Below are 24472 nucleotides of genomic sequence, written 5' to 3' on the forward strand. Positions count from 1 at the left end.
GGGAAAGGGAACTGAGCTGAAGGGAAAGAGGAGGGGGAGATGTGACTGCTGCAAATTCTCTTCACAAGAGAATTTTTATTGCAAGTTGTTTGGCAGTGAGGAGGGAAAACTTGTGGCTGGAGGTGTTCTCGCTACCTGAAAAGCCTTTGGGTTTAGTAATTGGAGGCTTATAATTTGTTTTCTTAATGCAGGTAGGCACCTCTGTGATATGTAAATACTTTCCCAAAACATAAGCTTTCAGCTCTGTTGGGGCTTCCAGCCCCCTGTGATAACACCAGGCAAAGCTGGCAGGCGAGAGCACAGCCCCCAGCATCTTCCTGTGCCCCTCATCTTGGAGAATGTAGAAACAAAACAACTGGCATGGAGAGAAGAGACTGGCGGTATGTCAGCGTTGCTTTCCCTGGTGCCTGGCTCTTCAAGGCAGTTTCTAATTCAAGTGATTATTTATATATGAGTCTGCAGTGTGATTGGCATTTCTTCTTGTGAAACCTCAGGAGGTGGAAGTCATACTAAATGTGACACAAGTGAATTATGAAAGAAGCCAGAAATATTTCACAGGGATGCCAGGAAACCTTTTTTTAATATAAAATACATTTTCTGTAGGAGATTGAAAATACTTTTTTTAGTATTTAGGATAATAAATTCCTTTCATGCTTAAATGCACTGCTTTACAACCAGCATTTGCACGCAGATAGCTCAAAAATTATTCTTAGGAATCAGAATTATCATATAGCATTCATATATTCAATGAATGAACCTCTTGTTGGGGTGATTCCCTCTGCCTCCTCCACCTTCTTTCAGGCTGCGACAGATGAGGCTGTTCAAGGTTTTATAGTGCAGCGAATACTATCACCGAGAAACAGACAATTGGTAAGAGGTTGCCTGGGAAACCCTGTGCCCATAGATTTTAATTTTGCTGCATTATGCACTTCTAGGTGCAATTATTTACAATTAAAAAAAAATTCCTCCTGTGGAATCAGTGAAGTGGTGAGAAAATTACGTTATATTCTCTGGAGAATCTAATCCCAGTTTCTCATTTGATTTTTGATCGTGTCTAACAGCGGGGGGTGGTGGAGTGGTGGGGTTTTTTTTTGGAAAATACTTGCAGCAATAGAAATTCTGCTTGAGAAAGCAATATAGAAATATGCTGGTGACTGCTTTAAATGCAGCTCACGTATGATGTAGTCTGCCTGCCAGTGGAAAAACCCCACCAGCTCCTGAGAGAGCCCTGCTCTGATCAGTCTGAGTAGATTATTCCTTCAGCTTTAATAATTCAAACTCCCTGTCTGCCTTACAGGGAGTTTTCCTCTTGCCTGGAAGACACATGATGCTGACTGGGGAGATCCTCAGTCTGCTGCTTGTAGTTTTAATGATAGATTTGTTTTTGACACTATCTTCTCAAGGAAAAAAAGTTTTTTTATTCTTTTGTTTTTAACAAAAAAATCCATATGGGATCTAAAAGGTTTATGTGGACTTCCACTCTCCAGTTACTTGAGATTTTTTCCCCAAGTAAGAGAAAAAAATTTAGGTTTGACTATTTAACTTGTGCTAACAGTAAAATATTAATCAAAATCATGATTAGCCTGTTTCATCTGACTTGGTACCCTTAGCTTCCTTACACCCATTGTGTACCCAAAGTATTTTCTTGGTGTAAGATTTGATGCTAGAGTGTTTAAAAAGAAATAAATGAAAACCTGACTGCATGTTCTGCATATCCTCTGTGCAATTTTCTGAGTTTTGTGTGTATGTGTGTCTGTGAGGTGGTGGTTTTGCTGAGTTTCATGCTGCAGGGTTTCAGCTCTTACAACCCAAGTATGAATGGTGAAACCCCAGCAAACCCTGCAGTCTATCAGTAGCCTCCATCCTTCTTGTGTCAGGATGGGGCTCCCCAGTAGGTTCCTGATCTGAAACCATCCTGGCTGAGATGGGGAAGGTCTGTCGACATGTCTGTGAGACGGGAGCATTAGTCATGGCCACAGCATCCTTTCTGCTGGACAGGAATTAAATCTGTGACACAAATAGGATCAAAGCAGGAAAAAACATTGTCGGTGGAGAAGCTCTCCATTCAGTCTAACTGATTTTGGTAGGTCAGTGCACTGCTGGGACAGCTGCAGAGGGAAGAAGGTTTCCCAGGGCTTGAGCATGGTTTTGGTGTGCTGCCTCCTGTTGCAGTCCATGCACGCTTTGTGGGGGCTGTTGCCACCTGGCCACAGGAGGGATGTGTATCTGTTTTGGGGGGCTGAATCCATACACAGCCCCTGTGCATTAACAGTGGGGCTTGAATATGTGGGGCAGGAGGGAACAATGCACTCTATGCTAAATACACCGATTTGCTTTGCCCCCCTCACTCATGGAGCAGCAGAGTAGTAGCCCAGCCCACAAAGCACCCTCGGGCCGTGGGGCAGGGAAATGGGGGAAGCTGACGTCTGAGCAGCAGCTTGTTTTTGCAGGTTCCCACGCTTGTACGCTCTGCCCTGCAACTGCAATGCTCTCTCATGCCAGTTGGGGCTGTGATGCAGCATCCTCCTGACTGCACACCCTTGAAAATTTTCCATCTGAGGTGAGGACAGCAGTCAAGTGAATTCAGAGCAATGAATTGCTTTTCTTAGTTGCTTTTCACATACGCAACAGGAGTGGTACTCAGACCTCCAGGTGATCATGGGCCAGTGCGGTGGTTGAAAGCTGCTGCAACACAGCATAACGGGGGGCACTGCAGAAATGAGGACAGCTATCTTTGTCCTTGTTGCAGAGACAACCTACCAACGGGGTCAAATGGTACACCAGTAAGTGCAGTAATTCAGAAGAACAGGGAGTGTTTTTTTCTCCTCCATTTCTCTTTTTCTGTAAAACCTAACTTCTGCCCATGAGACTCTACTTGTGCTCAAGCACTCTCTTTCCTTGCTGTCCAAGGGCGACGAGGATCAAACCCAAAATTTTCTCCTATAAAAGTTACTTTTATACCAGGTGAGTGGTAAAAGCAAGACATTTATGTTTTAAAAAGCTAGTAGCACAGAATGTAAATACTTACAGATGACTGTCAAATTCACTTCTGTTGCTATGCACAAATTTAGATTCAAGGTTATGCAGCTCCAAATGCTTCACTGAAAGAAGTGATACTTTAAGTTGTTTAAAGTCCTTGTTTGCACACAGGTATTATTTTAATTTATTCATTTTTTTTAATGCATTTTCTGCAATAAATATATATTTTGTTTCTTCTTGGCAATGATGTAATACAAAGATTTGGTTTCCATATAAATATATTACATATTTCAGGGGATTTGCAAATTGCTAGCAAAATTTCTTCAGCACAGAAATTCATTTAGTAAGACATTTATTGGAGAACTACTGAATTAGTTCACATAATATATACCCTGCAGTTTGATATTGGCTTCTGCCCTCTCAGCTTTACAAATATTAAGGAGATTAGCTTGACCATGCAGTGAGCTGTGCCTGCAATTTCCTCTTTTATGGAGAGGTTAAATGAAACACAACAGAGCAGTTGTGCTGACTGTGGTCATAGAGCAAATCCGTGACTGGACAAGAAAGAAATCTCTTAATTCCCATGCCTGTACTCTACCCCATTGACGACACTCTCTGATTAAATGTCAAACCTGTCATTTTCTCTGCTGTTTTTCATGAAAGAGGCAGAAACTGTAGGATACTTTTTAATAAGGAGCCCTTCTTAATTATTCTCTGCCGAGGGTATTTATAAGTTTAACCTGAATCCAGCTCTTCCAGTCTCTACAAGAGACTGAAAATATGAATTATAATAATTCAAAATCTCTTACATGATCATTTCACCTGTGCCTGTAATGCTGTTGTTCCCGGCCAGTCATTACAATTGGTGATCACAATGCAGAGGCGTTTGGTGCTGTGCACCACAAAAGGTCACCCTTAAAATCTGTTCCACAGCTTAGGCAACATCACTTGAGGAACCGGGGAGAAGGGCACGGCAGCCCCTCACAACAGCAAAATTCCCTTTTCCTGCATAGGAGGGAGAGTCAAACCATCCTGTCATGGAGCAGAAATGGCCATGTGCCTTGGGCTGCTTGCAGCCAGTGCTCTGGGGGTACAAAAGCTGCCTTTTCTGCTTATCTTGGGAACTTTGTCTTTCCCCTCCTGCCTTTCCTGTCTGCATCTTGTAAACTTGCACTGGTGCTGGCTCCTTAAATTTTGCTGTTAGGCTAGCTTGACCATCACAATTCTTAAACCCAGCAACAACAGATGTATGTCTGCTGCTGCTCCAATTGCTTTATTTGAGCAGTTCTTCCTTCTGTTCGCTTTTCCTCCCAGCATTCACTTGCATTTTGTGTTTTCAGGATCCTAATTACAGAGGTGGGGCTGCTCTGTACGAGTCTACAAGGATACTTTGGTTGCTGGAATAAAAATAGTCATATCTTCTTTTCAGTATTCTCTATGTTATGTATAGGGAATACTGTGTAAGTCTTGAGGTGATATTATCTAAGCCAATGAGATCTTAAGGGCAACCTCTAGTAATACATCATAGTGCATAATAAATTTGTCTCTGCATTGTGGTTATGAATTCTAATGGCAAACTGGTACAAAAACCCCAGCAACAACATTATGTGTTACAAACAAAAGGTGTACAGATGAAACTTAGACTTTACTAAGCAATCAGGCTTGACTCTGAATTTTAAATTCCTGTACATTAGTTTTATTCCTTTTCATTTAAAAAAAATTAAAAAATAAAAAAATTGGTATCTGTGAGCTATAAGTCACCTCTGGAGTCAGCATTGATAAAACAGCATACAGCTGAAAGTGTAAAATCAGCATGAAAGCTGAAGTACTGTTTCTTAAAGTACTTTTGGAACTGGCAAAAAGTTCAACTTCCTCAAAGCTGTTAAAACTCCTCAAAGTTGTTGAAAACTCTGTAATCTTCAGAAAGGAACTGTGCCTGGCATGTAGTGTAACCAACAGAGATGCTGCTCATTTTCTGTGGATTAGGAAAAAATGCTTTTTAGCATGTATTTTAAATTTGTAGTAAGTTTCTTTTCAAGCTATGCACTACATACACCTATATAAATACAGATGCAAAATACACATATACTTATGTATATAAATTTTCAAATCACATTTCCAGTTGAGTATATTACTGCCTAATATATTACTAGTTAAAATGTAATTAGGTTATGGCAATCTATTTTTATTTGAACTTTGGGCTTTTCAGCTTTCTCTTACTAAAATGTGTGAGTGTTTTGTGGTCTTATTCCTCAAGAGCAGAATGTCACCTTCACTTTCATACCTCTTATCAGAAGAGAGTGACAATACACTGCTATGGGTAAAAAATGTTAGCCAAGCACCCAAATGGTAGAGAAAAGTAGGAAACTTTAAAATATTGAGCTCTAAAAGACACACGAAAGGTAATAGGAGATGAGAGATATGGGGACACAACAAATAGACAGGATAAAAGCATAAGGGAAGTTATTTCTTCAGTGCTCAGTAGTTTTTCTTTAGTATAATAAGAGCTGAACAACTTCCACTGTTCCTGAGATAGATAGTGGCTTAGACACTTCAGCAGGTCATGGTATTTTACCCTACACTGATAGTCTGTATTGGATTTAGCGCCCATCAACCCTAAGTTTTCCTTGCATATGGAAGAATCCAGTGCCAATATATACATACCCTGAGCTGGGCCGTTGTAGTGTAACTTGGAGATAGTTTTGTGCGTCTAAAATGGAGATGAGGGTCTTGGCTGCTAGTGCTGAAGCTAGACCAGAAATTCAAGTGAAGTCTTTAACAGCTCCAAAAATAGTTGTTGGAATACCAGGAAACCAGCCCCACCTAAAAAGCAGTTGTATCTGGTAATCCTCTCTGCCTGCAAACTGTCTGCAAATGTATTTTGTGCTAAGATTTAGGGCTTGTAGACTGATGGAAATATTGTAAATCTAATAAAAACAGATGGCAAACATTTGTACAGGTTGACTACTGCCATTTTCTACCTTTTATGTTCCCCACCCTGACGCCCTTATTTTGACTCCCCTCCATCTCTCCGAAGCACAGTTCAACATTAGTGAAAATGGGCAAACAGCTGTCCAAAGTCTAACGGAGGTGTCTTTCTCTTAGCACGGGTCCCATTGTCCTGGGCAACCTCCCACTCTGAGCAGCTGGTGTCAGAGCTTCCTCAAGGTGCAGCTTGCCAAAGGCTGGTCCTGCCAGTGCATCACCTTTATGTCTCTGCATTTGCATGCCTCTACTGCAGGTATTCCCGTCAGGGTTTTCACACTGCTGCTGAGAAGACCTCTGTCCTTCTTCAGTACAGTTTTTCCCTGTTGAGATTAGTTTCTATCTCTTTACCTGGTCCCCATCTTTACCTCTTTATGCTCTTCATGTTCTTGCAGTCCTCTCTTTCATCCACAGCCCTCAATGGTGGGACCTGGGATTCATCCCTTCTCCAAGGAAGCTAAATGAATTTTCTCACCAGAGGGCTATTGGGCCTAAGGCCCTTAAACAACAAGCTAGCCTGCAGCAATAGAGTTTGTGAAACCCAAAAGATTAATGATCCAGCAGCCTTTACTGTCAGCTGACTGTGAAGCCAGTCAAGCCTCAGTACCCTTTAACTACTCTCTATTTTTAAAAGAATTATAGCAGTGTGCTAGCTCAGCTACAGCTAAGATAGAGAATTGCTTTCTATTCAAAAGGTCAGCTACTCTAAGATCTTGAAAATCCACATGATAATTCAGATTGTCTTGAAATTTGCTGTTTCTCTGGGGACACAGTGTAAGGCAATTATCGAGATTTGGGCACTCTGAAGCTTGCAGCCTGCCCAGAACACGGTCTCTGCAACCTCCCAGCTCCTCTCGCTTTGTGTGCGCAGTGGAGCCTAAAACTGCTGTTTGGCTTCTCCTTAAGTGGATCTGAGTTACTGGAGACACCTAGTGTCTGGTGTCTTTTGGCAGAAGCAGCACAGTGTTAAATGTAATTATGGATGAAATTTGTAACGCCAAATCAGGATGAGAAAAACAGCGGACTGGGAGACTAGAATGGATGAGTGCAGCAAAATTGAGTCGACATAAGGGTTTGTTGGCAGCATCTTGCTGCAGACCTGAGCATCTCTAGGCAACTTACTGTAATCACAAAATCTCAGCTGCATTTGTGCTTTGTGAATTTAAACCTTACACTGACAACTTTCTGTTAACGTGTAGGGAACTGCCCCAACAAAGACCAATGCTTCTGGGTTGAAAGCAATACCCCAACATACGCTACAAACCACGGGCTCACCCTGATTACATGTTAGAAGGAAATGGGCACTGTCAGTAACTCCACACGTGAGTGGTGCAGATATTTGTTATGGCCCGTGTCTTTCTTATTGTACATGACACAAACATTGCAGAAGCAGTAGCCCAGTATTATTCAGTGCTTTATGACTCAGCAAAGAAAGAAATCATTCCAAGCATGGCTAGGTACAGCTCTTCCAACTAGCTCCACACTACTTTCCATTCCTGCTCCTAGGAGTTTTTCTTTTAATGTGACAAATGAGTGGAAGGGAGGAGGTGTGGCTGGTTGAAATTCTTTCATGTCTTTCTCTTCTCTAAGTAGGCCAACTGACATCATGATTATTTCTTTCATCAGTTGAGGAACCTCCTGTCCCACAATAGTGACAAATAAAAGGAAAACATCTTTTCTCCATTGGTTTCTTTCTCATAAGGGTAGATAAAAGAAATAGTATTCATTTTAATGCATTCCTTTATCTAAGCAGGGACTTCAAAGAGACTGCATTTGTTACTGATATAAAAATCAGATACATCTCACCTCGCAACTGCTGCAACATTGTACTAAAGTTGGCAGAGGACTATAAAATAGTAAATGTTTGCCCCAAATGCAAAGCAGCAGTCAGTCTGGTTATCACAGCTCTTTCTCTCCTGAGCACGGTCATATTTTTTTTTTCTTTTTCCCCTCATGTGAACTGCAATAGTAGCAAAACCAAAAGGACAGCTAAATCCTAGAAGGAAAACCACTGATTCCAGTCATCCAGAGGAAGACAACATGATTGATAATGTTCTTGTGCCAATGGAGGCAACACAAACCCATTTGCAGTGAACAGAAACCTGAATGAGAGGTGGTGCATCCCCCATGTTGTCTGAACAACTTGCTGCAAGACAAATTATACAAGAATAACTGACCATGTGAAGGGAAAATAATTTGGGGCTTGGGGACAGCTGTTACTGTCAGTTTAGCTGGTAATACATGTCTTGGCTTATTAGCTCTATTTACACATATAAAAGGGAAAAAAGAGACTTTCCTGGAGCTCTGCAAAAACAAAAGAGTTGCTCTCTGGAACCTCAACCGAGTTATGTGATTGATACAAAAAAATACAACTTCTTTTTCTGTCCTTTTGAGCAGTGCTGTACTTTAGGGTTTGAGTTATGTTAATGTTTGGATAATGGTCAGCTTTCACATAAATAATTCATATTGACATGTGATCAGATATTGCAATGTGTGGAAAAAACATTGTGCTTTTTTTTTTTTTTCTTTGGTATTTCCCTGTTTTTACAGTCATGACAGTCTATGACCTTAATAGCCTGCTCTTTAATTATGCTCTGGGGAAAAAGGACTTAATTTTCTTTTTCTACAGCTATTACTTATAAATTTCACTGGCTGTCTCCCAAATTGTATGCTCATCAAAATGGTAATTACCTGTTCATCTTTTTTGTTGTCATTCATGTACCATTTTTTCCCTCAGCCATTTCTTTTCTAGGCTCAAGGTGTCCTAATCTATTTATCTTTCCCTCCTCCAGGAGCCGTTCTGTGACACTGACCAGCCATACCACCCTTTGATGTACCTCTTCAAGTTCTGCAATAACCTTCTGAAATGAAGATCTCTTTTCTGATATTTTTGAGATTAGTTTAGATTAGATTAGATTTTGTAATTAGATGAAACGGCACAAAAGATCTATATGGTGGCAGAATGGTATTTCCTGCTCTGTTCTTGATTTCTCCCCTAATACTTCTTAATGTTCTGTTTGCCTTTTTGACTGCTGTTAAGTATGGATCTTATGTTTACATAGAACTGTTCCAAATGGCTCTAAGCTTCTTCCTGAGAGATAATGTCTAAGTTAAAGCCTATAATCGCATATGTATATCATTAAGAGTCTCCCCTCTTCCCATGCATGGTACTTTGCATTTATTGATGCAGAATTTCACCCATCATTTTGTTACTAGTAAATCTACTTGAGATAGTGATACTCATCTTCAACTCTTCTCAATTACTTTCTGCTCTGATTCCCCTGAAGAAATTCTATTATCAGTAGACTTCACTATTCAGCCTTGCTTTTGCATTTCTTCTTCCAGATCATAAGAATATGTTAAACGGCAAAAACTTGGCACAGATCTTTGTTCGATTCCCAGGATGGTCTCCCTTCCTTCTGAAAAACCACCTTATTGCCTGCCTTTGGTTTCCTAGCTTCTACACTGTTATCATGCATGAGAGGGCCTTCCTTCCCATCTTGTTCTTAGTGTTTTTTGGGGGACTCTGACAAGGTTTTTGTAAACTTATTTTCTGAAATCAACTCCCCCCTACATTTACATATTTGTAGATTCCCTCTGGGAACTCTAGTAGAACTGTGAGACATGAGCTTCTTTCACAAAAGCCCTGTTAATTCTTTCTTAGTGTTATTTAATATTTATTTTCCTTATTGAGGGATAAAGTATTCCAATTAAAGAGTATTAAGTTTGTAGATGACATCAAGATGTGAGAGACGGCAGATTTGTAGAATGGGATTGGAATTTAAAATTATCTCAAAAATTAAAATAGTCTGTGCAATTTAAGGCACAGATTAGGAAGAAATTCAAAGCACCAAACCTAGACATGATGAAACCACTCCACTAAAGAATAGGGAAACTCTACTCAACAGCTCTTTAGAGGAAAAAAACCTGTGAACTGCAATGAATCTCAGACTGAGCAGAGGTCAGCCATGCCACGTATTGTGAAAATGGAAACCACCAGATGAGAAGTCACAGTAGCATTACAAATTCACCTGCTTTGTTCAGGACTGATGATGAACCGCTTGAATACAGGACAAGGAAAAGGAGGAGGAGGAGGTAAGGGAAGAGGAACAGGAAAAGGAGGAACAGGAGGAGCAGGAGAAGGAACAGGAAAAGAAAGAGGAGGAAGAGGAGGAGGAGTAACAGAAGGAGATAGAACACGAGAAGGAATAGAAACAGTATGAAAAGGAGGAGGAGCAAAATGAGGAGGTGCAGAAAGAGGAGGCAACAGGGTGAACAGTAGAGATAGGAACAGGAGGAGGAAGAGAAACAGGAGGAAAATTAAAAAAAGGAGGAAGAACAGGAGGAACAGTGGAAGTACAAAAAGGAGGAGGAGGAACAACAGGAGGAGGAAGAGGAGAAACAGGAGGACAAGGTTGAACAGGCATGGGAACAAAATGAGGAGAAGGAAAAGAAGGAGGAGGAGAAATATGAGAACAAGGAGAAAGAGAAGGAGGAGGAAGAGGAGGAGGAAGAGGAAGACCACAAGGAAACAGAGGAACAGCAAGAGTAACAGAAGGAACAGGAGGAGAAGAAGGAAAAGGAGGAGGAGAAGAATGAAGAACAGGAGGAGGAGGAACAGCAGAAGGGTGAGGAGAAACAGGAGGAAAAGGAGCAGCAGGAAGACAAAAGAGAGGGCAGGGGGGAAGGGGGGCAACAGGAGAATGAGGGACATGAACAGGAAAAGCAGGAGGAACAGAAGGAAGAAGAGAAGGAGGACAAACAGGACAAGGAGGAACTTGAAGAGGAGGAGGAAGCAGAAAAGGAGTAACAGGAGGAGGAACAAGAGGAGGAGGAGCAGCAGCAAAAGGAGGAGAACATGGAAGAGGAGGAGGAGGACAACAAAGAGGAGGAAGATAAACGAGAGCAATGAGGAGATGGAGGATGATTTTGGGGAAAATGAACAGGAGAAAGAAAAACAGGAGAAAAAAGAAGAGGAGGAAAAAGAGGAGGAGGAAGAATATAAAGAACAGGAGGAGGAGGAAAAGCAGAAACAGTAACAGGAGGAAGAACAGGAGAAGAGTGTAAAAGGAAAAGGAGAATGAAGAAGAGGAAAAGAAGAAAGAATTGGAGGAGAAGGAGGACAGGGAAGAGGAGGAAGAACAGGAGGACTGTCCTGGTTTCAGCTGGGATAGAGTTAATTTTCTTCCTAGTAGCTGGTACAGTGCTGTGTTTTGGATTTAGGATGAGAATAACGTAGAGAACACACTGATGTTTTAGTTGTTGCTGAGCAGTGCTTACACTAAGTCAAGGACTTTTCAGCTTCTCAAACTGCTCTGCCAGCAAGGAGGCTGGAGGTGCACAAGAAGCTGGGAGGGGACACAGCCAGGACAGCTGACCCAAATTGGCCAAAGGGATATTCCGTACCATGTGACGTCATGCTGAACAAAAAAAACTGGGGAGGTCTGTTGGGGGGGTGTGGGTGCTGCTCAGGAACTGGCTGGGCATCAGTCAGTGGGTGGTGAGTGATTGCTTTGTGCATCACTTGTTTTGTGTATTCTTTTATCATTATTATTATTTTCCCTTCTTTTTTCTGTCCTATTAAATTTTCTTTATCTCAACCCATGAATTTTACCTTTTTTCCGATTCTCTCCCCCATTCCACTGTGGGGGAGCGAGCCAGCGGCTGTGTGGTGCTTAGTTGCTGGCTGGGGTTAAACCATAACAACGAGGAACAGGAGGAGGAAGAACAGGAGGATGAAGATGAAGAGGAGGAATGGGAGAATTAGGAAGAGGAAAAGGAGGAGGTGGGGCAGATGGAACAGAAGAATGAGGAAAAAGAGGAACTAAAGCAGCAGGATGAACAGGAGAAGCAATAGAAGGAACAGGAGAAACTAGAGAAAAAGGAGGATCAGGAGGAGGCAGAAGAACAGGGTGAAGAGGAGGAGGAAGAGAAGGAGGAGGAAGAAGCGGAACAGGAGGAGGAACAGGACAATGAAAAAGAGGAGGAACAGGAAGAGGAGGGACAGGAACAAGAGGCTAAGGAAGTACAGGAAGAGAAGGAATAGGAGGAGGTGGAGCAACAAGAATATGAGGAAGAACAGAAGGAAGAAAAAATAAGAGCAGGAGAGGAGGGGAAGAAGAAGGAACAGGAGGAACAGAGGAAAAGGAGGAACAGAAGGAGGGGAAGAGGAGGCAGAGGATGAACAGGAAAACAGGAGGAACATGAGGAGGGAGGAGGAAGAGGAGGAAGAACAGGAGGAAAAGGAATACGAGGAAAAGAAGGAATGGGAGGAAGAACAGGAAAACAGGAAAAGGAGGAGAAAGAAGAGGAGGAGGAAAAGAAGGAGAAGGTAAAGGAAGAGGAGGAGAAGGAAGAAATAGGAGAAACAGGAGGAGGAGAAGGAACAGAAGAAGGAGGAACAAGATGAGGAGGAACTGGAGAAACAGGAGAGCAGGAGGAGGAGGAGGAGGAGGAAAAAGAAGAGGAAAAAGAGGAGGAGGAAAAAGAGGAGGAGGAAAAAGAGAAGGAGGAGCAGGAACAGGAAGAAGAACAGGATAAAAGAGATAAGAAGCAGAAGGAGAAAGAGGAAGAGGAAGAACAGGAGGAAGAACCAGAACAGATAAAGGAGAGGCTAAAGAGGAGGAGTAGAAAGAGGAAGAGGTGGAAGGAAAGAATAAACAGGAGAAAGAGAAACAGGAGAAGGAGGAACAAGAAGACAATGGACAGGAGAAGGAGGAGGAAGAGGATGAACAGGAGGAAGAGGAGGGTGAGGATGAGGAGAAGGAGGAAGGGGAGGAGAAGGAGGAAGATGAGGATCATGAGGAGGACCAGGTGGAAAGTCAGGAATAGGAGGAGGAAGGTGAAGAGGAGAAACAGGAGAAGGAACAGGAGGAAAAGCAGTAAGAGGAGGAAGAGGAGGAAGAGGAAGAGGAAGAGGAAAAGGAGGAGGAAAAGAAACGGGAGGAAGATGACCATGAGGAGGGGGAGGAAGAGGTTGAAGAGGAAAAGGATGTGGATGAAGGCAGGAGGAAAAGGAGGAAGAAGTGGAGGAACAACAACATGAGGATGAGGAAAAATAGGAGAAGGAGGAGGAGGAGGAACATGAGGAATAGGACAAGGAGTAACATAAGGAGGAGGAACAACATTAAGAGGAACATGAGGAAAGAGAGGAACAAAAGGAGGAGGATGGAAAGCAGGAGAAAGGAGGAGGAGGAGGAGGAGAAGGAAGAGAAAGAACAGAATTAAAAGAAGCAGGAGGAGGAAGAAGTGGTGGTGAAGGAGAAACAGGAGGAGGAAAAGGATGAATGGCAGGAACAGGAGGGACAGGAGGAGGAGGAGGACATAACCGTAGAAAGAAAGTGGAGGAACAATAATAGGAGAAAAAGGAGGAAAAGGAGGAGGACAAGCAGTAGGATGTGGACAAACAAGAACAGCAACCACAGAAGGAGGAGGAGGAGCAACAAGATGAGGTGGAGGAGGAATAAAAGGACAGAGAGGAGAAGGAAGAGGAGGAGGATGAGCTGGAAGAACAGGAGGATAAGAAAGAGGAGTACGAGGACAAAAAGATGAGGATGAACGGGAGGGAGAGGAACAGGAGCAAGAAGACGAACAGGAAGAGAAGGAAGAGGAAGAGGAGCAGAAGAAGGAGGAGGAACATGAGGACGAGGAGCAGAAAAAGGAGTAGGAGGGGAAGGAAGAGCAGGATGAACAGGAGGAAGAGGAACAGTAGGAGGTAGAACAGGAGGAGAAGGACCAACAGCAGGAAAAGGACGAGGAGTAAAAGGAGATGGAGGAAGAGGAGGTGCTGGTACAGGAACAGGATGATGATGAGGAACAGGAGAAAGAAAAGCAGGAGGAAGAACATGAGGACGAGAAGGAAGAGCAGGAGAAGGAAGAGGAGGAGAAAAAGGAGGAAGAGGATGATGAGTAACATGAGGAGGAGGAAAGGACGAGAAATATGAACATATGGATGAACAGGAGGAGAAACAGGAGGAAGAAGAGGATGAGGAACAACAAGAAGAGGAAAAGGTGGAGGAAGAGGAGAAGGAGCAGAATGAAAAACAGAAGAAGGAGGAAGAGGACGAACAGGATTAAAAAGAGGAAGAGGAGGAACATGAGGAAACAGAGGAACAGCAGGAGGAACAGGAGGGGGATGATGATGAAAAACAGGAGTTGGAGGAGGACAAGATGGAGGACGAAGAGGAGGATGAAGAGGAGGAGGAGCAGAAGGAGGAGGAGCAGCAGGAACAGGAGGAACAGGATGATGAAGAGGACGTGACAGGAGGAAGAAACAAGAGGAATAGTAATAGGAGGAAAAGGAGGAACAGGATAAAGACCAACAGGAGGGGGAGGAAGAGGAACAGGAGGAGCAAGAGAATGAGAAAGAGGGAGAAGATACGTGGTAGGATGTAAAAAGAACAGCAACTGGAGGAGAAAGACTAAAATGAACAGGAGGAGAAAAAGGAGAAAGAGGAAGAAAATGATTAAGAAGAAGAGGGTAAGAGGAGGAACAGGAGGAGGAACAAGAGAAACAGGAGGAGGAGGAGGACCAGAAGAAGGAACAGGAACAGGAAGAGGAGCTGGAGAAGGAAGAGGAGGAAGAGGAGAATGAATAGGGTGAAGAGAAAGAGCAGGAGGAGGAGGAGGAGAAAGAAGAAGAGGAGGAGGAACAGAAGGAACGGGGGGAGAAGGAGGAAAAGGAGGAGGAATAGGAGGAAGTGGGAGAACAGGAGGAATAGGCAAAAATGGAGAAGGAGGAACAGCAGAAACCAAAGAATAAGAAGATTAGGAGAAGGAGAAGAAGGAACAAGAGAAGAAGAAAGAGGAGGAACAAAAGGAGAAGAAGCGGAATGAGGAAGAAGAACAGAAGAAGAGGAGGAGGTGGCAGAGGATGAAAAGCAGGAACAGGAGGAAGAGGTGGTGCAAAAGAAGAAACACGAAGAACAGAAAGAACAAGAGAAGAAATGAGGAGGAGGAGTAGGAAGGACAGGAAGAGGAGGAACAGAAGGACCAGGAATATGAAGAGGAGAAGGAACAGAAGGAGGAGGAACAGGAGAAAAAGGAAGGACAAGCAGGAGGAGAGGAATGAAAAGAAAGAACAGGAGGAGGATAAACAAGAGAAAGAGGAACAGAAGGAGAAGGAGGAGGAAAAGGAGGAAGAGTAAGAGGAGGAGAAAGATGAGGAACAGGAAGAGGAGGAACAGGACAAAAAATAACATAAGGAAGAGAAACCTAAGGAACAGCAGGAGGAGTACAAGAAGGAGGAAGAGAAGAGTAGGAACAGGAGTAACAGGAAGAACAGGAGGAACAGGATGAGGAGAGAACAAGAGGAACAGAAGGAACAGGAGGAACAGGAGAAGAAGGAGGAGAAGGAAGAGAAGGAACATAAGAAGGAAAAGGAGGAGATGGAGGAGGAAGAGGAGGAGAAACAGACAGGACAGGAAGAATGAAGGAAATGAAGGAGGAATAGGAGGAGCAGGAACAGAAGAAACAGGAGAAACAGCAGAAGAACCAGAGGAAGAGGAGAGGAGGCAGAAGAGGTGGAGCATGAGGAACATAGGAATAGGGTGAGGAGGAGGAAGAACAGGAGAAATGAGGAGGAAGAGGAGAAAGAACAGGGGAAATGAGGAAAAAGAGGAACATGAGGAATAGGAGGAGGAGGAGAAGTAGGAGCAAGAGAGGATGAGGAGAAGGAAAAGGAGGAGCAACAGGAAGAACTGGAGAAGGAGGAACAAAAGAAGGAGGAAGAGGAAAAGGATGAGGAACAGGAAGAAGAGGAGGAACAAGAGGAGGAGAAGGAGTAGGAGGAAAAGAAGGAACAGGAGGAGAAGGAATAGGAGGAAAAGAAGGAACAGGAACAGGAACAAGAACAGGAACAGGAGGAACAGGAACTAGAACAGGAAGAACAGGAACAGAAACAGGAACAGGTACAGGGACAGGAGGAAGAGGAGGAGGAGGAGGAATAACAAAAGGTAGAAGAGGAAGACAAAGAGGAAGAGAAGGAGCAAAAGAAGGAGGATGAGAAGGAGGACAAGGAAGAGGAGGAGGATGAACAGGAAGAGTAACAGGAAGAGTAGCAGGAGGAACAGGAGGAAGGGAGGAGGAGTGGGAGTAACAGGAGGAAAAAAAGGAGGACAGGAGGAGGAGGAATAGCAGGAGGTAGAAAATAAGAAGGAAGAGGAACAGCAAGAGGAGAAGGAGGAGGTAAAGGAGGAGGTGCAGAAAGAGAAGGAAACAGGATGAACAGTAGAAGGAGGAGAAGGAGGAGGAAAAGTAGGAAAAAGAGGAGAAAAAGGGGAAATGGGAACAGGAGGAGGAAAAGGAGGGTGATGATGATGAGGTTTAATAGGCACAGGAAGAGAATGAGGAGGAGGAACAGGTGGAAGAAAAGAAGGGGAAGGAAGAGCACAAGGATGATGAAGAAGAGGAGGAGGAGGAGCATAAGGAAGGGGACAAGGAGGAACATGAGGAGGAGGAAGAACAGGAGAAGGACCATGAGGAAACAGGAACAGCAGGAGGAATGGGAGAAGAAGGAAAAGGAGGGGAGAAAAATGAGGAACAGGAGGAGGAGGGACAGCAGAAGGACAAGAAAGAACAGAAGGAAAAAGAAGAAGATGAAGCAAGAGGAGGAACAGCAAGAACAGAAGGAACAGGAGAATGAGGAACAGGACCAGGAAAAGCAGGAGGAAGAAGAGTAGGAGGATGAACAGGGCCAGGAGGAATAGGAAGAGGATGAGGCAGAAAAAGAGTAACAGGAATGAGAAGGAGGAGCAAAAAGAGGAGAATGTGAAAGAGAAGGAGGAGAACAAGAAAGAGGAGGAAGATGAACAAGAGCAGAATGAGGAAATGGAGGATAATTTGCAGGAAAAGGAACATGAGAAAGAAAAACAGGAGGAAGTAGAAAAGGACAAAAAGCAAGAAGAGAAAGAGGAGGAGGAGAAAGAGGAAGAGAAACAGAAAGGGGAGAAAAAAGGAGGGGGTGGAGGATAAATAGGAGTAGGATGTTTAAGAACAGAAAGAAGGAGGAACAGGAGGAGGTGGAGGAGGAACAGGAAGAACAGGAGGAGGAGTAACAGGATGATGATGATGATGATGATGATTGATGATGATGATGATGATGATGATGATGATGATGATGAAGAGGAGTAGGAGGAGCAGGAACAGGAGGAGAACAATCATTAGGAACAGGAAAAGGAAAAGGAGGAACATGACAAGGAGCAGGAGAAGGAACAATCACATGAAAAGGAGGAGGAGAAACAGGAGGAAGGCAAGGAGGAGAAGCAACTTGAGGAGGAACAGGAGGAAGGGTATGAGAAACAGGAGGGGGGTGGAGGAGTAACAGGAAAAAATGAGAAGGAAGAAGGAAAGGAAGAACAGCAGGAAGAACAGAAGTGGCAGGAGGAGGAGGAGAAACAGGCATGGAGCAGGAGGATGAAGAGAAAGAAGTAGTAATAGTAGTAGTAGGACAAACAGGAGGAACAGCAACAAGAGAAAAAGGAAAGGGAGGAACAGAAGGAGGAGGATAAAGAGGGACAGGCAGAGGAAGAGATACAGGAGGACGAGGGGAAGGAGGAGGAGTAACAGGATGAGGAGGAAGAACAGGAGTAGGAGAAAGATGAGAAAGAAGAGAAGGAACAGGAATAACAGGAGGAACAGGAGGAGGAGTTGTAGGAGGAGAAAGAGGAACAGGATGATAAGGTGGAGGAGAAAGAGGAAGGGGAGGAGGAGGAGGAGGAGAAGAAGGAGGAACAGTAAGAAAAGAAGGAAAACCTGGAGAAGGAGGAGTAGAATGAACAGGAACAGCAGCAGGAAGAACAGGAGGAGGAAAAGGTAGAACAGGAGAAAGAAAAGGAGAAGGAAAAGGAAGAGGAGGAGGAAGAGGAAGAGGAGAATGATGATGAACAAGACAATGAGAAAAAGAAAGAGGAAGATGACAATGAGGAGGAACACAAGGGTGACAGAAGACAAAGGAAGAACAAGACAGGGAGGAACAGGATTAGAAGAAGGAAGGGAAGAGCAGGAGGAGGAGAAGGAGGGGGATGAACAGAAGGACAAGCAGGAGGAATAGCAGGAACAGCAGGAAGAGGAAGACCGGGGGGGGGGGGGGGGGGGGAGGAGGAGGAAGAGGAGCTGGAGGAGGAGGAAGAGGAGGGAGAGGAGCAGGAGGAAGAGAATGAACAGTGTAAAGTGGAGGAGAAAGAGGAGGAGGAACAGAAGAAGGAAGGGAAGGAGAATGAAGAAGAAGAGGAGGAGGAATCTGAAGGGAAGAAGGATGATGATGATGATGAGAAAGGGGTGGATAACAAGATGAGGAAGAAGAGGAGGAAGAAAAGGAGCAGAATGAATGGAAATGGAGGAGGAACAGGAGGAAAAGCAATAGTAAGAGGAGGAAGAGGAGGAGCAGGAGGAGAAAAAAGAGGAGGTGGAGGAAGAAGAAGGAACAGTAGGGGCAGGAGGAGGAAATGGAAAACCAGGAGGAACAGAGGAACAGGAGAAGGAGGAATTGGAAAACAGAAGGAACAGAATCAGGAGGAATAGGAAAACAGAAAGAGAAGAATCAGGAGGAAGGGGAACAGGAGGAGGAGGAGCAGGAGGAGGATGAAGAGAAGAAGAATAAGAGGAACAGGTGGAAGAGGAGAAGCAGAAGAAGAATGTTGCAATGTTTTTGCTGAGGCATGAAGATTAGAGAAAGTAGATCTTCCTCACAAGCATGCACACACACACCACACCCCACCCCCACTCAAGGGGAACGAACAAAATTTCTGGGGCTACAGTGTATTATTCAACTTGCATCAGATATTTGTTATCAGAGGAGTTGTGTACATCTGTATTGGGTCTGGCTGGGATGGAGTTAACATTCCCCTCTGCAGTCCACATAGAGCTGTGCTTTGTGTTTGTAGCTAGAATGGTGCTGATAACACACCACTGTTTCAGTTACTGCTGATCAGTGCTCCTACAGCACCAGGGCTGTCTCTGCAACCTCTGTGCCACCAAAAGCCAGTGGGCGGGGCATGGGCCAGAGGTTGGGAGGGGACATAGTTGGGACAGATGACCCAAGCTTTTGTTATTTTGATTTTTTTTTTTTTTTCTATTTGCTTCTGTGTGTGGCCTTTGCTTTCTTTCATTAAACTGCCTTTATCTGAACCCATGACTTCTTCATCTTATTTTCTCCCCTGTCCTGCTTAGGAGGGGAAGTGAGAGAGCAGCTTCATGGGCACCTGGCTGCCAGCTGAGATCAACACACCAAACGGAATGGTGGACTCCAAAAGTGGCTGCAAGTGCCTGGGGCATGATCAGCATCACCTGGAAGAGCAAGGGAAAGCAGGTGACCATAGGGACTTGTTAGTCTTCGTCCCTATTTTCCTCCTGTTCTGCCACTTCCTCCCACAAATCCTCCTCGTGTTCCTCCTCCTCCACCTCATACTATTCCTCCTGTTCCTCCTCCTCCTCCTCTTTCCCCTCCTGCTCCTGCTGCTTCTCCTCTTCCTGTTTCTCCTGCTCCTGTTTCTCTTACTTCTCCTCCTGCCCCTGCTGTGACGGTGTGCTCCCCTGCCCAACCTGACCTTTATCTCCTGTAACCCTGCTTAAGTGATAACTACCAGGGGGCAGTCGCTAATGGATGCTGATAGTGATAGCTTCATCCATTAACGAAGTGGATTCGGGAGCCAGATAACAACACAATAGCCCTTGGTTATTGTGAGAAATATGCCCACCTAACCGCAGTTATCAGTATGTAAATATGACTATGAGTCAATCATCTTACCCCTATAAATAGTGAGCAGCCCAAGAGCCCTTTGAGCTCTCCTGCGTGGCAGTGGGCTGCATGCTAGGATCTCCCCTTGAGTAAGGACGCCTCTTAAGGTCACTCCTCAAGGTTGAGAGATTCCTTGCTGCAACAGATACTCAGTAAGTGACTAATAGCATGCTAAACTTTGAAATCTTAGCTAAGTGATATAAAGGATTGATTGCGCATGTGTAATCCTTTAGACATAAACCGTTGACCAAGACTGGGACTAGGATTGGATCCAGCCGCACCTAAACTCCTCTCTGAGAAGTTTAGAAAACAAGGGGGTCCATTCTGAACCTCATGACTCAACAGAAGGGTCTCCCTGACAGTAATGTCTGACCCTGTCCTCTATGCAGTAAATAATCAAGTGTACCTTGCCATTGAATCTTGTTCGCTGTCACATTTACCGTTGAAATTTGTTAATTCATGCTTTAACCCACTGTTTTCTATCAATAAAGTATTGTTGCTTCTCTCTTACAAGTGAAGTGCGGTCTCACTCTCTCCGCGACACCTGCTCCTCCTCCTGCTCCTGTTCCTGCTCTTCCTCCTGCTCCTGCGCCTCCTCTTCTACTGCTAGTCCTCCTGCTCCTCCTTTTCCTGCTTACTCCCCTTCTCCTCCTATTTCTTGTGTTCCTTGCCCTCCTTCTGATCTTCCTCATCTTCCTTCCTTTCTTATTGTTCCTCCTCATGCTCCTCCATCTTCAATTTCTCCTAGTCTTCCTCCCCTGTTCCTCTTCATATTCTTCTTCCTCCTATTCCTCCTAATTTTTCTTTTTCTCCACATTTTCCTGTCGCTCCTCCTCCTTTTCATGCTCCTCCTTTTCTCTTTCCTTCTCCTCCTCCTCCTCTTCCTCCTCCTAGTCCTCCTCCTCCTCCTGTTCCTCTTGTTCATTCTCTTGTTCCTTCTCCTCTTCCTGTTCTTCCTTTCCTCTTGTTGTTCCTCTACCTTCTCCTGTTTCTTCCATTCTTCCTTGTCACCTGTCCTATTCCTCTATTCCTCCTTCTCTTGGTCTTACTGTTCTTCCTTTTCCTCCTCCTCATCCTCTTCTTGTTCCTACTTTTCCTTCTCCTCCTCTTGTTCCTCCTCCTCCTGCTTTTCATCTTCCTGTTCCCCCTGTTCTCCCTTCTCCTCCTTCTCCTGTTCCTCCTCCAGTTCATCCACCTCTTGTTGCTCCTCCTCTTCCTCCTCCTCTTCCTGTTCCTACTTTTCCTTCTTCTCCTCCTGTTGTTCCTCTTTTTCCTTATTTCCCCTGTTCCTCCTCCTCTTCCTCCTCTTGTTTCTCCTGTTCTTCCTCCTCCTTACCCTAATAATCGTGTTTCTCATGTTCCTTGTGTTCTTAATCTTCCCCTTCCTCCTCCTTGTATTCCTCCTGCTGCTCTTCAGGTTTCTCTTCCTCATGTTATTTTTTGTCCTGTTCCTCCTCTTCCTGTTCCTCACCTTTCTCCTCCTCTTCCTCCTCCTCCTCCTTCTCCTCTTGTTCCTCTTTCTCTTGTTCATCCTCCTGTTCCTACTCCTCCTGTTCCTTCTTTTCATTCTTCTCCTCTCCCTGTCCTTCCTTTTTCTCCTTCTGTTCCTCTTTCTCTTCTTGTTCCTTCTGTTACTACTGTTCCACATCTCATTTTCTTCCTCTTTCTCCTGTTCATCCTCTTCTTCCTCATTCTGTTCTTCTTCTTCCTCCTTCTGTTCCTCCTCCTTCTGTTCCACACCGGATGTGTGGCTGAAGATGGAAGCGGACTCCCGCACCACCCCATGGTGGTACACAAAGAATAACACCAGGGTCACGTCCTAAAGTGGACCCAGCCCATGAGTGTATAGTGATTCCAACAGGGGGTTTGCAGGATTCCCTAATGCACAAGCACATGGAGGCTTTATTTCCTAAATTTCTTTATTACAGCTTACTATGCATCACCACTAGCAAGGCAAGTCTACTTTTGAATAGTAAAGCAACTGCATCAGTGGTACTTTTAACTGCTGCAGGGCTGCAGACTAATGACCTTACTGTCACTGTCGCAGGACTCCACAGCAATTACAAGGGCCTTTTTTCCCTTCTACCGCCGCCCCCTTCTTCACAGGCTCAACTTCACTCCTGACTTCTATCTCCTCCCAAACCAAGTGGTGCAAGGGGACAGGGAGCTGGGGTTGTGGTCAGTCCGTAACAGTTCCTCTCTGCTGCTCCTTCCTCCTCACCCTTTTCTCTGCTCCAGCGTGGGGTTCCTCCCACGGGGTACAGTCCTTCATGAACTGCTCCATCACGGATCCTCTCCATGGGCTGCAGTTCTTCAAGAACTGCTCCCACATGGGTCCTTTCCATGGGGTACAGTCCTTCAGGAACAGACTGCTCCAACGTGGGTCGCCCAGGGCCACAGGTCCTACCAAGAGGTGCTCCTGCATGGGCTTTCCAAAGACTGCAGCTCTTTTCCAACAGATTATCTGAGAAGGTCTTGCTTGAGAGTCTTCACTGTTAAGGTGTTTAAAAACAGGTTGGAAAACCCCCTGTTAGTAGTATGTGTATGGTTGATCCTGTTTTAGGACAAAAAGGTGGACTAGGTAATCTCTTGGTATCCCCTCTTGGATCTGTTTTTCAGAATTACACCTTGAACCCTAGAATGCAACCCTAGATGAAGAGATTCTGTTCTACTGGTGTATTTCCTCTAAAACCAGTCATTTAGGATGTCTGAAATTGTATTGTGGTCTGATGTTATTCAGTCAGCTTGTCAGTAACTGAAGTCACTACTTGTTATTGTGTTTCCTGCTGCTGTAGACTATCTAATATTTCAAGGTCATTGCCTTAAGGCTGCGCAAAGGGAAGGTAAGCCTGAATTCAACCTTGAGCTGACTCACACAAGTAACCCATGAGTTGAAGGAGACTGGACCCTTGTCTCTGCTCAGGGCAGAAGGCAGAACCTTCCCACTTCCCTAAAGTGCCCCTGCATAACAGATATGATGCTCGGGGGGTGGAGAATTAAGAGTATGTGAGTAAAGGACAGGATCCAGGAGAAGCCCACCATGCAAAGTTCATCCAACCACCCACCCGCATTAGAACCAGTGCCACCAGAAAAGCATGTAAAGTATCAGTAATTGGAGATGCCTTACTGAGAGGCACTGAAGCATCCATTTGCTGTCCAGACAGCTTCTCTAGAGAAGCTGGCTGCCTACCAGGAGGCTAGCCTTTGCGATGTCACCGAGTGGCTGCCAAACCCAGTGAACCCTACAGATTACCATCCACTCCTACTATTCCACGTAGGCTCCAGTGAGTCAATATTAAGGAAGCACTGTGATCTTCCTTCCTTCCTTCACTTCAGGAAAAATGCCATTTAAAAAGTTATTTGCAAAAATCTCCGTTACTTGGAGATCTTACTGGTGAAAGGAGCAGGGGAAACGTGGGACTCCTCACACTTAAAACACTTACTCCATTGTGGCACCCTTGCTTTTCTGCTCAGAAACAGCCAGCACAGGAAGGAAAGCCCTGAAGAGGTGACCCTAGGGATAAGCTTTATATCAACACAAGTGATGCTGACTTATTTTGGCACTGTCACATTAGCTTACACGAGCCAGCACTGCAAAAAGGATGGCTTAAGGGGAGACGTGGGGGTTGCTGGCTCAGAGAACTTCTTGAGCTGTGTGACATTGTGTCTCTGGCACTTTCTACTAGGCAGAGCAACATCAGCATCACTTGTGTTAATTTGGTCTACAAGGCCAGGGAAGACTGAAGATTCAAAGGTGAGAGAGTACATTGCTGTGGTTATGTTCTCCTTCAGCTGGTGAGAGAGGCCTGACTAGCATACCAAAACCACTTCACACACGACTTCATTGTAATTCTAGAGCTGACATGTAAAGAGAGGCCAAAGAATCTGCCTCCCAGGCACCTGTCCCTGCCAGCCCTCACTTCTCCTAGCCCTGTCCCTGCCAGCCCTCACTTCTCCTAGCCCTGAATGGTACTTTTTGTTAGTTATACATGAGAGTATAACTAATTCCCACTAACTATAGCTTTCTGCTGAGCTTCTTGCTGTTCTGGCTGTGTGCAGTCTTTCTGTTTCCTTGTCAAATGGAAAACAGGCCAGCTTTCTACCACTAACACAGCACTATCTCTCCTCAGTGCATAAGCATAATAGACTGGAAACTACTTAAGTTTGCAATTATGTCTTAGCCAGATGCTCTTCATTTCCCTGATGCTGTTGCCTGCTGCTCTTTGTGTGACTGCTGCTTTGTGAGCTCTAACATCCTGCAGCTCAGAAGGAAAGGGTGAGCACGTCTTGAGAACGAGCATTATGTTTTGCTAGTTTTAAATACAACTGACAGGCTGAAGCACAATAGTCCTGTTAACATAATTAGAATTATGAACTGCCATGTTTGATGCATGTGTTCTTAATCAAATGCTTCCCTTGCTCATTTCTTCTTCTGTCTGTGTTCACTTGTCTTCAGAAATCAGAGTCCCTTGCCACTGCTTTTCAAACTATGCAGTCTGTCTGTAGGTACTTGTTCTTCAAAGCCTTTAATACTAACATTAAAGGAGTGCTAGCTAATAAACAGGCATATGTAGTTGAAAGGGAATTCCTCTCTTTTGAGTATTCACACACATCAATGCATTGTCCTATGGAAAATATTTAAATGTTTTTCTGTGAGGCAGATAAATTCATCATGACTGTAATGTTGTCACGTGAAGTAAAACTTTTATCCAGACAACTTCCCTCCTCTAACTTCTATGTCACTCTTCTATAGCATCTTCCATTCAAGAATCT

At 44.4% G+C, this 24472-nt stretch overlaps 1 pseudogene; it reads left to right on the forward strand.

Annotated features, from left to right (window-relative positions):
• The first annotated feature begins 10016 nt into the window (after positions 1 to 10016).
• Positions 10017 to 17988, forward strand: LOC143173191 (uncharacterized; annotated as a pseudogene).
• Positions 17989 to 24472: the final 6484 nt, after the last annotated feature.

Source organism: Aptenodytes patagonicus, chromosome Z, assembly GCF_965638725.1.
Source record: "Aptenodytes patagonicus chromosome Z, bAptPat1.pri.cur, whole genome shotgun sequence".
In the NCBI taxonomy this organism is placed as follows: domain Eukaryota; kingdom Metazoa; phylum Chordata; class Aves; order Sphenisciformes; family Spheniscidae; genus Aptenodytes; species Aptenodytes patagonicus.